Consider the following 14812-nt stretch of genomic DNA (forward strand, 5'->3'; position numbering starts at 1 on the left):
ATGCCGTGGAAAGAGTGTGTGGCATGGTGCAGGCCCGGGAGAGAAAGCGCATGCACCAGCCTACAGCGTCTCTCCTCTAGAGTAGAAACAGCTTTAAAGCCTCCTTAAAGCATCTGCGCTTGCCTGCAGCAATTCTCTTCTAGAGTAGAAACAAGTAAGAAGCTTCCTTAAAGTGTGTAAAAAAACCCAATTCCCATTTGTACATAACATTGAGCTGAAGGTGTTGCTGAGTAGATGAAGGTAAGAAACTGGTATTTGCTTCAATCAGAAAGATTACTATAATACAAGGGGCATTCCTTTTGAAATGGCAAACATTCAGCTGCTCCAATTTAAGAACAAAACACTGCAGCACAGTGTTGTTCCCAAGCTGTGTCTCTTCAACAGATGGGTTTTTCAGAGAAGATGCGGAGGTGGTCAGACTTTGCTAAGGGAAATTTGTGTAGCTTAAAAGCAGTCCTCAAATAATTGTGTTTTTGTGGACTGCTCAGTTCTGCTGTTGGATGATGTGAGGTAGTTGCCTCAGGTAGTAGATTTGGGATATTATAAAAGGGCAGAAAGCAGTTGCATTTTTAATATCAGGGAATTTTTAATGTTAATGTTCTATATAGCAATGATTACTCTGCCTCTTATTTTTTTGCTACCTTGCCTCTTATCTATTGTGGTCCTGGATGGCCAAATCTCTCTGTTATAGTTTCTCCCACATTGACCTCTTTCCCAAGAGATCTCTCCATCTTCAATGTGAAGATTTTGGGGAAATTCTGATCAGAAATGGAATGGCCCCAAATCTTCACGCATGGCTAAATGGGATCAAAACCGCTAAATCTGTCAGATGAAAAATTGGTTCACCGTACCTAACATCCCTGAAGGCAAAGGCAATACACCTTTCTTCCACCTTATCAAGAATATAAATCGCATAATAAGGAGTGGTGGAAACATTCCAGCAGAAGGTGTGTATGGGAAAGAGACAAGGGGGTCGGTGATGAAAGTGTGAGTTAGCAGTTGTCATTTCACATGAGACCAGGTGAATCTGCATCTAAGAGACAAGCCAAATTCCATATATGCAAACAAAGTTCAGAACAGAGGTTGTTAAAATGTATTTTTATCCTTCTGTTATCTTTAATGTGATATATTGTTCATGCTTCCCATTTTTTGTGTGTGGTGTTTTCCTCAAGACAATCTAGTTTCAGCAAAGTCAGTAATTTTTGTAACTGCTAAAGTGAGGTGATCCCAAATCGTTTTTCATGGCCAAGTCAAAACAGCAAGTGTCTCCCATCCCATAAGCACCTCCTCCAGAGTAATATAAATAAAGATAAGTTTAATATTTAACTATTCTCATATCTTTTGTGTAATCCCAAATAGGCCTCCTGGGTCTACATTGGCCCTTGGTATTTCTGGAATTAGGTTCCAGGATCTCCCATGGATACCAAAAACTGTTGATGGTTAAGTCCAATTGTTTACAACAGAGTAGTAAAAATATTGCCCTTTATGTAAAATGGCAAAATCAGGCTTTGCTTTCTGCAATGTTTAATTTTTTAATCAAGTCTTGGATGGTTGAACCTCTGAATACAGAATCCATGGGTATGGGTGGACCAACTGTACTTGAATTAAGAACAAAATCACAAAATGGAATTTCTGGTCAGTATCCCCCCAGTTCAAAAATCTCTTTATCCAGATAGCAGAGAGAAGTTTAGTCTAGAAAGCTTTTCTCTGACAGTATGTTTTCTATATTTTTGATATATTAGATTTATAGCACTCCATTACTGAGTTCCCACCTGCAGCCTCAGAAGCTTTAAGACCCTAAAATTTAACATTAGCAGCAGTGAGAAATAAGTTATTGGCTGTTTTGGTTACTTATGTGGGGTAATACAGATTTAAAAGAGGGAAGAGACGCTTGTGCATCGTAACATGCTTCAGATCCATGAAGGTTATACTTTGTAAAGTGGGGAAAGGGCAAAGAGGATAATTTCTATTACTTTTCTAAGTACTGTAAGTATCAGCCACCATAACAGCAGAAGCAATATAGCATCCACAATATTTCTTCACCTGGTTCAAAGCCATGTACAGACATATGTGTTTTCACCTATCACCACCTTTAAAAAAAACAGCAATTAAAAAAGACCTTGTATATAAGTTTGGGCCTTGCTTTAAAAAAAACATTAACACCAACTGCAAAAGGCTTATAAGAAAGGTGAATTGAAGTTGCCATTATCTAGTTCTTTTCATATCAAGCCTTTATTTAAGGCAAGGATTTTGAAACTCTCTATAGAAACTTTTTCACATAGAATTGCTCCTTTCTGCTGTAAAGAATTCTGGATATTTTTGGGACATACATGGCATTAGCCAGACCTGTTTGATCTCTTACTTGTTATCTGTTGAATGCATACATAGTTTCAGCCAGAGCTTGGGACGGTTCCTATGTAGACAGTTTTGTACTGTTTACTCTTTAGAAACCCTATGCCCCCACCCCATGATTATGTTGATTAGAGGATTCTAGATATTTTAGTTTAACCTTTTCAATCTTTCCGGTATATGTCTAACACAAGTGGGCTCATAATACAGGAGATGATCAGTGATAGGCAAGATTTTAATTTTAATAAGATGGGGCTTGTGATTTCAGCAGCAGAGCTTGCTGCACAGAAAAGTACAGACTGATCCTGTCTTCAAGTCTCATTTTTTGTTATGTCTTATACTAGGTATCTTCTAAGTTCTTGCAGGGTGGGTTCAGAGTTGATTTCAGTGATGTTCCTCTAATACTGAAGAAAGGGATCAGGACAGTAGAGATGTGACTAATATTTATTAGTTTTTTGCATGAAATCTACACATTTTTGTTCACAGATCAATATATTTTGTGCAAAAAAGAAAATATGGTTTATGTACAGATGAATTTTCCCAAATTAAATCCAGAAGTGTAAAAACAAAAACAAAAAATGCCTCACACTGTCAAAATGCAGGAAAAGCTCTCGTAATCTCACACAACAAGGAGCAAACTTTTGATTTATTTATTTATTTGCTTTAAGAACAAAATGGGGGGAAGGCTGACCACCTTCTCAATTCCTTGCCTCTTGTCACGAACCTCTCCAAACAATATGGGAAGTCGTGCCAGAAGTTTAATGGGGAACTAGGAAATCAGAGGGAATGGCAGTCCCATCACTTTGCTCCACTGGAGCACAGCTTTCTCCATAAGAAGAAACCTTCCTTTTGGTGAAGGGCCATATTTGGAACTAGCTCTAGATATCCCTGTCTTAGCTGCTTGTATTTGTTCTGTGTCCCATAAGAAACAACTCCCCAGCTGTTTCCATAGCTAGACAAAACAAAGCCAAATCAGACCCTCCTAATTAATCAGATTGTTTTTATTGCTTTCAGAATTCATCCGATTGACATTTTGAACTCATAAATAAATTGGAGATTGAAGCTAGGGAGCTAGAGATTTGGAATAATCAGTTGGGTAAACAGGATGTTTTTCAACAATAAAACAGAATCAAACAATGTCTTGCAAGTATCACCTGCTGTAATGAGAAACACAAAGGTCTCCCATCTCCCAACAAGTTGCCTTAGCTATAGCAATGGTATAGAACAGTGGTTCTCAATCTGTGGGTCCCCAGATGTTTTTGCCTTCAACTCCCAGAAATCCTAACAGCTGGTAAACTGGCTGGGATTTCTGGGAATTGTAGGCCAAAATACCTGGGGACCCACAGGTTGAGAACCACTGGTATATAACCTGGTTTCCCCAGTTTCCTCACTGGGCTTTGAGAAGCCTTTAGCAGTATTTGAACCTGCAGTTCTGACCCTATATTATATTTTAAGTAGTCTTGATTTAGGTTGAGCTTGTGACCTTTGGGGATTGCACTGCAAAATGGGTAAAACTGAACCATAAGATTTTAGTCCTCTTGAATTGTGGGATTGCAGTGTTACATATGTTGCTACATTTTGTTTCAGCATTGTAGTGTTGTATACATTGTAGTTATATTCAATATTATTGTATCCCAGAAACATGTAGGAGGAAAATGCCTACTGAACTGAATGTGACTAGTCTTAAGTGGTTTTGAGAGCTACGTACTAGTTATTGGTGATGTAATTCTTCACTAATTCTGTTATTAAAGGAAGCAGTGAATAATTAGAGCAAATTTCTTCTCTATGTGAGAAATCGAAAACTGTGTAGTTTTGGTTTTTGTTTTCTCTTGCCTTGTTTTGTGTTTTTTGCAGACTTAGGATTTATACTGGGATAAATTCACACATGTCGTTCCTTTGTGTAAAAAACAAAAAAAATTCTTCATAGCATTTTCTGTGAAGTGTGGAGATATGGAATGAAAACTGCCATGTTCTCTTGGTCATTAGGATGGGCAGCTAGTGAGACCCCTCAGGGCCTTGTTGCAACTGCTTTTCTCCAAGTCTTCTGCAAATAGTTATTTTCCAGAAACTCAACTTGAAGACCTCAGAAACCCTTCAGTTAGGATGCTCTTTGGCTTACGAGGTAGGTTTTGAGGATTGTGTTTGACCTTTAACAAACACAGGTGTGACTCATAAGAGTTAAGAGATACAAGTCCAGCTTATGATCTCATAAATATTGAAGAGGATATCAAGTGTTCTTTTTTTCTGCAGAAAATCCTGTAGTTACGGGCTTACTACGCGCACATTTTGCCTGTTTGGGTGATTCTTATCCATCCTAGATTCTCCATATCGGCGTTTCTAACACTTGATAAATATTTTTTCATTCATTTTTGAACATTTTAATCTTATTTCTATTATTATTATGTATTCATATTTATATATAAATCCGTAGTTCTGTATAATTCATATAAAATGCATAGGTCACCATAATGTCTCCCACATCTCTAAAAGTTAATGCATAGTAATAAAATAAAATAAAATAAAGTAAAAGAAATTAATAGTTGCAGTATAGTTCAATAATAACACAATAGCTGAACAGAAACAAAATCCTAGAACCAGAGAGTATAGCTTGAAGTCAATTCGATTTTGACATGTTTTATGCATGGATGGATTTGGCTGATTCATTGTCTCATTTAGGCAGGGGTACTTGGCATTTTCTGCCAAGGTGCTCTAGTGTCTTGGCAAACTACAAACCAAAAATTGCATAAGATGTTGCCATAGCAGATGATGCTGATGCTGATGATGATGATGATGATGATAACTTTATTTCTATCCTGCTCTCTCTCCCTGTGGGGTCTCAGGTCAGTTCACAACAGACAACGGCAAACATTCAATGCCATAAAGTGCAATCAAAAATAAAAATAAGCAAAGCAACCATAAATCAAAAAACATATTAACATCCACATCAACCAATAGTGAAAACACTACAACAAATTAGACATGACATAGCAAAATTATTTTTACCAAATAATCATTTAGGAGACAAAACTTCAAAATTAGGGTTAATAAAGAATATAAAATTTAAAAGTCAAAGTAGCCAAAGCGGTTAATGTGGACTCAAACCCTTATAATTGTGTAAGTGCAAGAGACCCTCAGTAATCTGCAAGTTCTGAGCAGTCTTTTTCCTCCTGACACTCCTGCCTAAACCTATGGTTACTTTATTAAGGTGCAGTAACTGAATTCCACCAACCTTACTTTTTAACAAATTATTTTCAAGCTTTCTTGCCAGGATAACATCTTATTCCTTTTACAGCTGCCTGGATCTCAGCCCTGATGTATTCTTGCATATACTGATATTTTAGTCCATGTGGCTGTAATCTACAGTATGCAACTACTGGTGTATGAACTTGTGCTTTGCTTTGCCTTTTAGTTTTCATTCTTCAGCTACTCGGTAGTATTGATGCAAGTTGACAGTGGCAGGAAAGGTGAATGCACATGGAAAATAGCAGGCAATATTTATGTTGTCAAGATCCCAGTGTTCATGTTACTTCATTTTTTCAGGCATGCCTGCGCTTGACAACATTCTTAGTCTTTCTTGAGTAACCATTGTACCAAGAAGCCATTGAGTGAACCATCTGCATGTTTATTAATTTATATAGGCAGCTTGACCCTCTTAGTTCCTCTGGTTATAGCAGCATTTGTGATTCAGGCATTATGGCTTGATATGTGGAGTAGTGAGGGCATTCAAGTGACTGATCCATAAAGTACTTTTAGCCATCGGGTTGTCAGATATGCCTTTTGGTTTCATTTTTGGAAAATAAGAATGTGGCATAGGCGTCTTTTCCCCATGTTCCTTTGAATAAATAAAATAAGGAGTTAATCAGAATGTCCCTTTTTATTGCTATTTATTATATTTTTGCACATAATTAAGCAACCCTTTTTTGTCAGGAGTAAATTCTTGGGGGCCAGAAGCTGGTGACAGGTGAGGCTAAGGTCAGAAGGTGGATCCACTTCCTTAGCATAAAGTATGCATAAAGAAGAATAGTGGTAGTTGTGTCTTATATCAGTAGGACAGTGAATCCATTCTAGGTTTTCACTAGCTTGAACAGAGCTGTCCAAAGTGCTGAATCTATTTTGTAGGCCCAGTAACTTGAAGCGTAGATTCACTGCCCAGCTGACATAATAATTACCAGCAGCAACATCCACTGTGTCCATGGCAGTGGGTGAAAATAAGCAAGTTTCCTTTCTAGGTTTCAGAATCAAGACGGTGCTTCCATATGTTGCCTTTGGGTTTCTTTGGATAATTATATTTTCTCCATAAATCAGATTGCAGCTTGTCTCAAATTGTAGGTTTGTTCCATCCCTATGGTGCTGCTTTTGCACACAAATAGATTCTGATCTATTCGCATGAGTGCAGTTGTACCCTTAATGCTGACGTACACACCTTTCAGAATTGTGACCACTTCCTCTGGTCTCTATAATTGACATTTCAGAGCAATCAGTACTTATCCTTGTAGATGCATTCATGTGGACGTGTCATAAAAATGTCAGTGATGCAGGTAGGAAATGTCACTGGATGTTTCTGTACTATACCTGTTCCACAGTAAGAACATTCAGGTCAATAGTTTACTTCCTAATTCTTTTAAAATAGTGTAACTCCACCCCCCATATATGTATGTGTGTGCAAGCTTTGGATAACATAAGGAAGAGATAACACCCCTGTGGTGTTATCTCTTCCTTATGTTATTTTGCTGTCTGTGCCCCTGTTCAGAAGATTTCACCTCATTTTTTGTCCCTGTAATAAATGGATTTTGAAAAAATTGGCTTGCTGTGGAAACAAAGATTGCGAAAAACCTTCAGTTGAAACTCCTTTTCCCCATGATAACTCTTCCAGGAGTGAATTTCCCTTCTGAGGGGTAGATTTATTTTACTTCCTGTTGTCTTACCCCCATTCTTAACTATGAATTGTTTGTAAGCCAGATGTTTGTAACTCAGTGACTGCCTGTAGGCTTATGTTTAATTAGGATGATCAATTTGCTAACTCATTCTTGTTGGGTATAGTGTTCAAGACAGATTACTGAAGTAGACACCATATTCAGCATAATTTGGATCTGGAAGGGCCTTCCTTAGGTAAGGATCTTTGGTATTAAATAGGTTTATCAAATATCTCCACATTGTCTTCTCTAAGATGACACTCTTCAGTTGTATTGGATTTTGCTGTTGCTGACTGATGTAAAGTCAACTTTGATTTATGGCAATGCTGTGAATGAGGGATCTCCAAGGCACTCTATCATCAACAGTCCTGCACAGGTCTTACAGACTCAGAATTGTGGCATCTTTGATTGAATCTGACCAACTGGAACATAGTCTTCCTCTTTTCCTATTGCCTTATAAAACATGGAAAGTCATGTCTTCTTATGAGATGTCCAAAGTACCACAGTTCAGTTTAGTCATCTTGACTTCTAGAACCAGCTTTCTCTTGATTTCCTTTTGTATCATTGCATTATCTTCCCATGATGATGGGATTGCATGCTCTGGTGAGGCAAGAAGTTATGCTGCTGGTAGTAGTGCTACTGGTAGGGCTTCCTATGTCAGAAAGGCCTCTACTGAGGAGTCAAACTATATGTGCCAAATAGTTACTTGGTGGCAGCAGTCATGGGAGTTGACATTAGTGGAGGATTCTATAATCCATGTATTGGATTACAATTTGCATAATCTCTGTTACCATAGGATTTGTAGTCCAACACATCTGAGAGGTATTAGTTTGTTTGTATTTTAAAAATCTTAGAATGGCAACTTATATCCACATCATTTTTAAAATCATGGTTCAGATCCTATCGCCTTAAGGTAAACCTGCTCAACATATATTTAGAAGAGGTATTCCCTCAATTGGTATTCACTGTCTGCTTCTCATAGCATAACTTCGTTGTTGCCTACATATTTCACATTGTTGTTGCTTTCTTTTGTTATTATCATTGAAAGGTAAACAGGTGGTTAATTTAGAAGGCTTTTGAAGAAGTTCTTTTGTGGGAAGACATGTGAATTTATTGCAGGGTATATGTTTTTCCTTTAATATTTAGTTTGATCCTCAATCTTGATTGAAAATTTCCAGTGAGAGCTAGAGGAAAGTTTAAACCAGAAAGAAAACTGGCAAGAGATTGTTCAGCTGAATAAAATAGACTCTGAAAAGCAATCTTGTCCCTTAAGTGCACTTGTTTATTGCCTAGACTTGATGCCCAGAGAGACACAAGCTGTCTTGTTTTTTGAAAGGGTGGTTTCTGCCCCCCACTGTTGGGTATGACACTGCTCGTACTCTACATTTTTGATTTCATAGCTAGCTGTCGCTTTCTCTTTTATTTTGTTGTTCAGTGGACCAGAAGGTGACAGTAATTGAACTCTACGGAGGACTGATGGGGAATAAATAGCACTTATTGTAGGGAAGACACAAAAATCGCCACAAAGAATCCCTAACGAGTATTTCCTTTGTTCCTTCTATGATTGTAAGTGATTAACATATTAAACATACTGCAGAGACAATTAGATTCTATTTGCATTTTTACTGTTATAATCAAGGGCCTTAACCAGAACTGAGTGTTTATATATTATTTATTTAAATTTTACATTACACCTTTCTCCATAAAGAAGCCAAGACAGCCTGGATAATCTCGGCTCTTCTATTTAAAAAGGGGGCGGGGGGAGGTGATATGTAAAAAGCTAGTTGCAATCATGTCAAAAATGCAAAGTTATGATATTGTATTGGTGTGTTGGAATTTTTTTAATGTTATTGACCAGCAAGTACCAGCTGCTTCATAGATCCATTAAGAAAAGTGTCCATGACATGTTCCAGGTGTATTCTCCAAAACACTGTACAACCAATTTCAAGTTTTGATAGCTTTCTTTAGAAACACAGAGATCAATAAATGCAGGATTTTCTAACTCACTGACCTAAATGCTATGTAATTTTGGATCAAATTTCCCAAACAGTAATCTTTCAGAAGAAGTATCTCTGCCTTCCCAAACAAAGTAACTATCTGATGCTAGTCTCATGATTATGGTTTTCCTTGGCTCGATCCCTTTATGTGTTTTGGAAAAAGTGACTATAATTTTCAATTTGCTGGATTTTAATAGCACAATGCTTGGGAAAGTTACTTTTTTGTACTATGGTTCCATAAAGTTCACTTTCTCCACTTAAGAGCTTTCAGGATGAAATTTTACCTGCTTTGCTTTTAGCTTTGTTGGATATTGTGAATGCATTTATTTATTGCATTTATACCCCACCCTCCTCTCCCCGAAGGGGGCTCAGGGCAGTTCACAACAAGGCACAATTCAATGCCAAACATACATATATAGAAGAAAACAATATATACTTTAAAATTCCATAATTAAAACATATCAATCTTTAAACCATTATTTAAAAATCACACAATTCAAGGCATATTCCTGGAGCCATTCCGGTTGTCAATTGCATTGTTCATTGTTGCACTGAGAGATCATTATTGCACGGGGAGTCAATGCCCAAAGACTTGGTCCCACATCAATATCTTCACTATCTTCTTGAAGGCCAGAAGGGAGGGAACGGCTCCAATTTCCCTGGGGAGGGATTTCTATAGTCGAAGGGCCACCACTGATAAGGCTCTGTCTCTTGTTCCCACCAGTTGCACCTGTGAGGGAAGTGGAATTGAGACCAGGGCCTCCTCGGATGAGCTTAACCTCAGAGATGGTTCATAGAAGTAGATACATTTGGACATTTCTGAATATTGTGAACGGTTTTATTACTGTATCTATTTTTAATTTTGTAAATCCATGTTCTGAGCCTGCGGAATAGAAAGAAGGAAAGGGGGAGATTGTTATAACAGATTCTCCTTTTCTGACCAATTTTCCAGTACAGTCACTGGTTTAAACTATGGGGGAATTGAGTGTTTACAACAGCTCAGTTGAACAGAAAAAGAAATTGAAGCTACCATAAGAGAAGGCAAGGATGTGCAAATTGTGATGTGTTGCGAATTAGGTGCAGCTCCCAGTGTTTTGGGATCTTGCTTGTTTGCCTGGAGTTTAAGGCAGAAGATGGAGCTCGAGAGGGCAAAGAAATGGAACTAGAAGTCTGTTTGTGGAGTCCCCAGGCAGAGATGTCTACCAGACTAATGCAATCGGGGAAAACAGTGCCCAAGAGGTAGCATAGCAGAAGAGAGAAACAGGTAGCCATCTGGGAGATAGAGGTTGGGGGTGGGATTCTTTTTTCCACTAAAACACCCAGACTTCCCAGCCAATCTAGGCAACAGTCCCCAGCCTTTCAGCTGTATCACAAAGATTTAGATTTTAATGTATTGTTGAAGGAATCATTGGGTTGCTGTGAGTTTTCCAGGCTGTAAGGCCATGTTCCAGAAGCATTCTCTCCTGATGTGAGGTTTATCTATCTGTGAAATGTCCAGGGTGGGAGAAAGAACTATTGTCTGCTTGAGGCAAGTGTGAATGTTGCAATTGGTCACCTTGATTAGCATTGAATGGCCTTTCAGCTTCAAAGCCTGGCTACTTCCTGCCTGGGAATCTCACTTGCCTCAAGCAGACAAGAGCTCTTTCTCTCACCCTGGACATTCCACAGATATATAAACCTCACTTGCCTCGTTTCCAACAGACCTCACAACCTCTGAGGATGCCTGCCATAGATTTGGGGAAATGTCAGGTGAGAATGCTTCTGAAATATGGCCATACAGCCCAGAAAACTCACAGCAACTCACAGATTTTAGTTCTTTAAATTAAAATATTCTATGCAGAAAGCTAGCATTGTGGCCCAAAATCCAAAACCTGCATTCAAAATTATTGATAACCCTGTATTCAGAAATTGGTGCATCTTTCTAGCAGAAGTAGGAATAACAATACTTGGTTGTTGAGTGTTTTCCAGACTGTATGGCCATGTTCCAGAAGTATTCTCTCCAGATGTTTCACCTACATCTATGGCAGGCATCCTCAGAGGTTGTGAGGTCTGTTGGATAGATGCAGGGGAAATGTCAGGAGAGAATGCTTCTGGAACATGGGCATACAGCCTGGAAAACACACAACAACCCAGTGATTGTGGCCATGAAAACCTTTGACTATACAATAACAATACTTTGTTGGAGACTTGCAAAAATATATGTCTATAACTGGGTGATGGTTGTTGCTTTTACTGACCAAGTTTCCAAAAAGATCTGATTTAAGGGCCCTGAATAATTTGTTTGGTATGTGTTACAGAAGTAGGTGGCAAGTTTGATAGTTTATGGCTAAAAATAACACTTAGTGTTGTAAGACTGAAAGTGGATAAAAATGGAATGTAAAATATTCAAGAAGAAAGTGATTTGAGAACTTAATTACCATGAATCTTTGCTGATCTGTCTGGAACTGATCTTGTGAAAGTTTGTTTTAGCTATAAGAATTGTAGATTTCTGGGAGGGAGGCGTCATCCAAAATTACTTTTTCCGAGCTCTGATTCTTAGACCTTTTACAACACAGTCATTACTCTAAATTTGTCCCTCAGAGAGACGCGGTGGTGCAATGCGTTAAACCCTTGTGCCGGCTGGACTGCTGACCTAAAGGTTGGGCTGCTGACCTGAAGGTTACCAGTTCAAATCCACAAGATGGGGTGAGCTGCCATCTGTCAGCTCTAGCTTGCAGGGACATGAGAAAGGCTTCCCAGCAGGATGGTAACACATCTGGCCGTCACCTGGACAGCCAATTCTCTCACACCAGAAGCAGCTTGCAGTATATTCTCAAGTAGCTTCTGACATGATAAAAAATTGTTCCTCAGAATCTAGCATGTTTAATACCTGGTATACCATAATATCCAAAAGAACATTAAATATATGTTGATTTTTTGACTTGTACATAAAACAATTTAAACAAGAATATATGTTTCCCGTGATTATGAATGTACCAGTGTAATGCCTTTTCTTTGGCACAGATAGTTGAAAATCAGGAACTTAGTTGCAAATATGATATGCTTAGCAGTTGAATGCCATGCTCTTTGTGATATGCAGGAAGTTATTTATTTAAGATGCAGCAAAATGATACGGGAAAATGAGTGTGTGGGTGGAAGGCAGTTCATCATAGGGAACAGCAGCCAGACTAGTTTGCCCTCTGGAGTCCAGTCGGGTTTCCCACTCATGTGTCCTGTGTTGGAAGGAGACTTGAACACAGACAACCTATCACTTCAAGACACCCATGCCCTTGGGCAGAAAAACATACGCAGCATTTATTGATATCCCGCAAGTAAAGCTTGGAAAAATTCCTTTTCAGTACAACTCGCAGAATCTTGCCGAGGAAAACCTGGGAGTTGCAGGCCAAAGGGGAACTTTTCCAAGCAATGCCTGTGCTAGTTTGTAAATATACATTGCTGTCTGACAGAATAGATTCTCATCTACTTAAATCCTATTTTTGATTGCTTATGGAAGGGTTTCCTGTGGCATCCATTAGTCCACACCTCTGGTGGATATACTTGTTTTGTGTGGCTGTATCATTTTCAGAGACTAGAATTATTACTTGCTCTTCCCAACCTCTTGATCATAAATCATATACCGTATATTCTGGTGTATAAGACTACTTTTTAACCCCAAAGAATCTTCTCAAAAGTCAGGGATTGTCTTATATGTGGGAGTAATCTTATACGCGGGAGTCATCGTATACACTGGAGTCATCTTATAGAACGGGTGCTGAAACTTCCAATCAGATTGGAGAATCTGTGGATGCCGCATATGGTGGGGGGAGCTCAAAAATGGCAATGACTGCGTTCTTGCCGTATGCAGTGACTGTATGAAAGCATTAAGGGTGACGCTGTACAAGTACGATAGAAGAAAATCCATTCATCAGGATTCGTGGACTTAATGCTGTCCTGATGGTGAGGTGAAGGGGCACCTCACCCAAAGGTGTAAGTGAAGGGCGTTGCAAGCTGCAAGCATCCGCGGCACTCAGGGTATGGAAAAAAGAGATAGAGTGGCTCTGGGCCCAGAAAAACACACCTCTTTTACCTGTCTGGCCCACCCTTGTATCCTATTTCCATACCTCCTCCTCTGGCTCTCGGATCTCTCTCCTGAAGACTGCAGAGAAGCGGTGCAGGTGCGCATGTGCAAGATCTGAGAGGCAGAGAAGGAGATACAGTAATAGGAAAATTATCATATTGAAATCAAATCTGATGCTTATAAAAATTTTATTTGGTGTGCATTGGAAGAGGGGTAGTCTTATACGGCGAATATATCCCAAACTCTATATTTTAACTGGAAAAGTTGGGGGTCATCTTATATGCCCAGTTGTCTTACATGCCGGAATATATGGTACATTTACTTGGGGGGTTTTTTGGTACTACAACTCTCAGAATTGTCTGCACTGATTATGTGCAGCCCCAAAAGTAACATCTCCAATCTCTGCTTATGGGAATATGTTTCTTCTCCCCTCCCCACTCCCCTCATTTCTGTTGGTCTTTAGGCAAATGCAGGGGTTGTGCATTGTGACATGTGTGACTAAGCCTTTCCACTAGCACGTTTATTTTTTGTGTCTATAATAAGTAGAATGGACAATGTGGCGCTTCCTTTTTGGCCTCCGCTGGCAGCAAAGAAGACCAAGCAATTGCCTGCATTCCTCTGAGGATAACTGCTGCTAAGCTGAGATCACAGTTGTAAGCCGACAATATTTTGAACTGGAAACAGTCCTTGCATACAGTCTATGGAGGCCTTCTCTGTAAACAGGCAATGCCATCTCAGTGATAACACTCAGAACACCTTTGTTTCCAAGCCACGTGTTTGCTACTGTTTATAGAGCTCTCAAGTTTAAGAGAGCCATCATTGCTACATCCCATGTAATCCTGAGACGTTTTAGTTTAAAGGTGAAAGGTGATGGAGGGGAAGTCTTATGATACTTTTTTTTAAAGGTTATATTCTAGAAATGAGCACATTGCTCTTTTTAGGGGTTGTTAAATAAGAATAAGAGCTTTGTCAAACACTTCTGATATCCTATGGAATTTCCTTCCATGGGAGGTTAGGCTATGTCTTCGCTATCTCTCCTCCTCCCTGCAGCCCTGCTTTTCCCAGCAGACAAAGAGCTTTTTATTCAAAAGCCATTTAATAATTTATTGTCACCAGGGAGATTTTGGTGCGTACATGCTATGTTTTAATTGTATTGTTATGTTTTAAAACAATTTTATGATTTTTAGACATTTCAAAACAATTTCATATTTTTTAATGTAGTGCTGTTTTAATGTGATGTCATTTCATTGCCTTTTAACCTTTTATTATATCATTCTTGTTACATTGTTTTTAATCTTACTTTTTTACCTTTGCGAGCTGTCTTGGTCCTATGGCAGGGGAAAAGGGAGCATATAAGACAAACAAACGAGTTATATGCATTAGTAAATTGAAACAAGACATAAGCAAAATGAATACAGAGGTTCCATTAACATATATTCTTCATTTTAAGAATTCCATACAACTGAGTCTGAAAATTGATACAGTAAACTGAATAA

At 38.7% G+C, this 14812-nt stretch overlaps 1 protein-coding gene across 2 annotated transcripts in view; it reads left to right on the plus strand.

Annotated features, from left to right (window-relative positions):
• Positions 1 to 14812, plus strand: part of SLC22A23 (solute carrier family 22 member 23) — a 125615-nt gene that overhangs the window by 75438 nt on the left and 35365 nt on the right. The gene's annotated exons all lie outside the window — the stretch shown is intronic.

Source organism: Anolis sagrei, chromosome 4 (assembly GCF_037176765.1).
Source record: "Anolis sagrei isolate rAnoSag1 chromosome 4, rAnoSag1.mat, whole genome shotgun sequence".
Classification (NCBI taxonomy): domain Eukaryota; kingdom Metazoa; phylum Chordata; class Lepidosauria; order Squamata; family Dactyloidae; genus Anolis; species Anolis sagrei.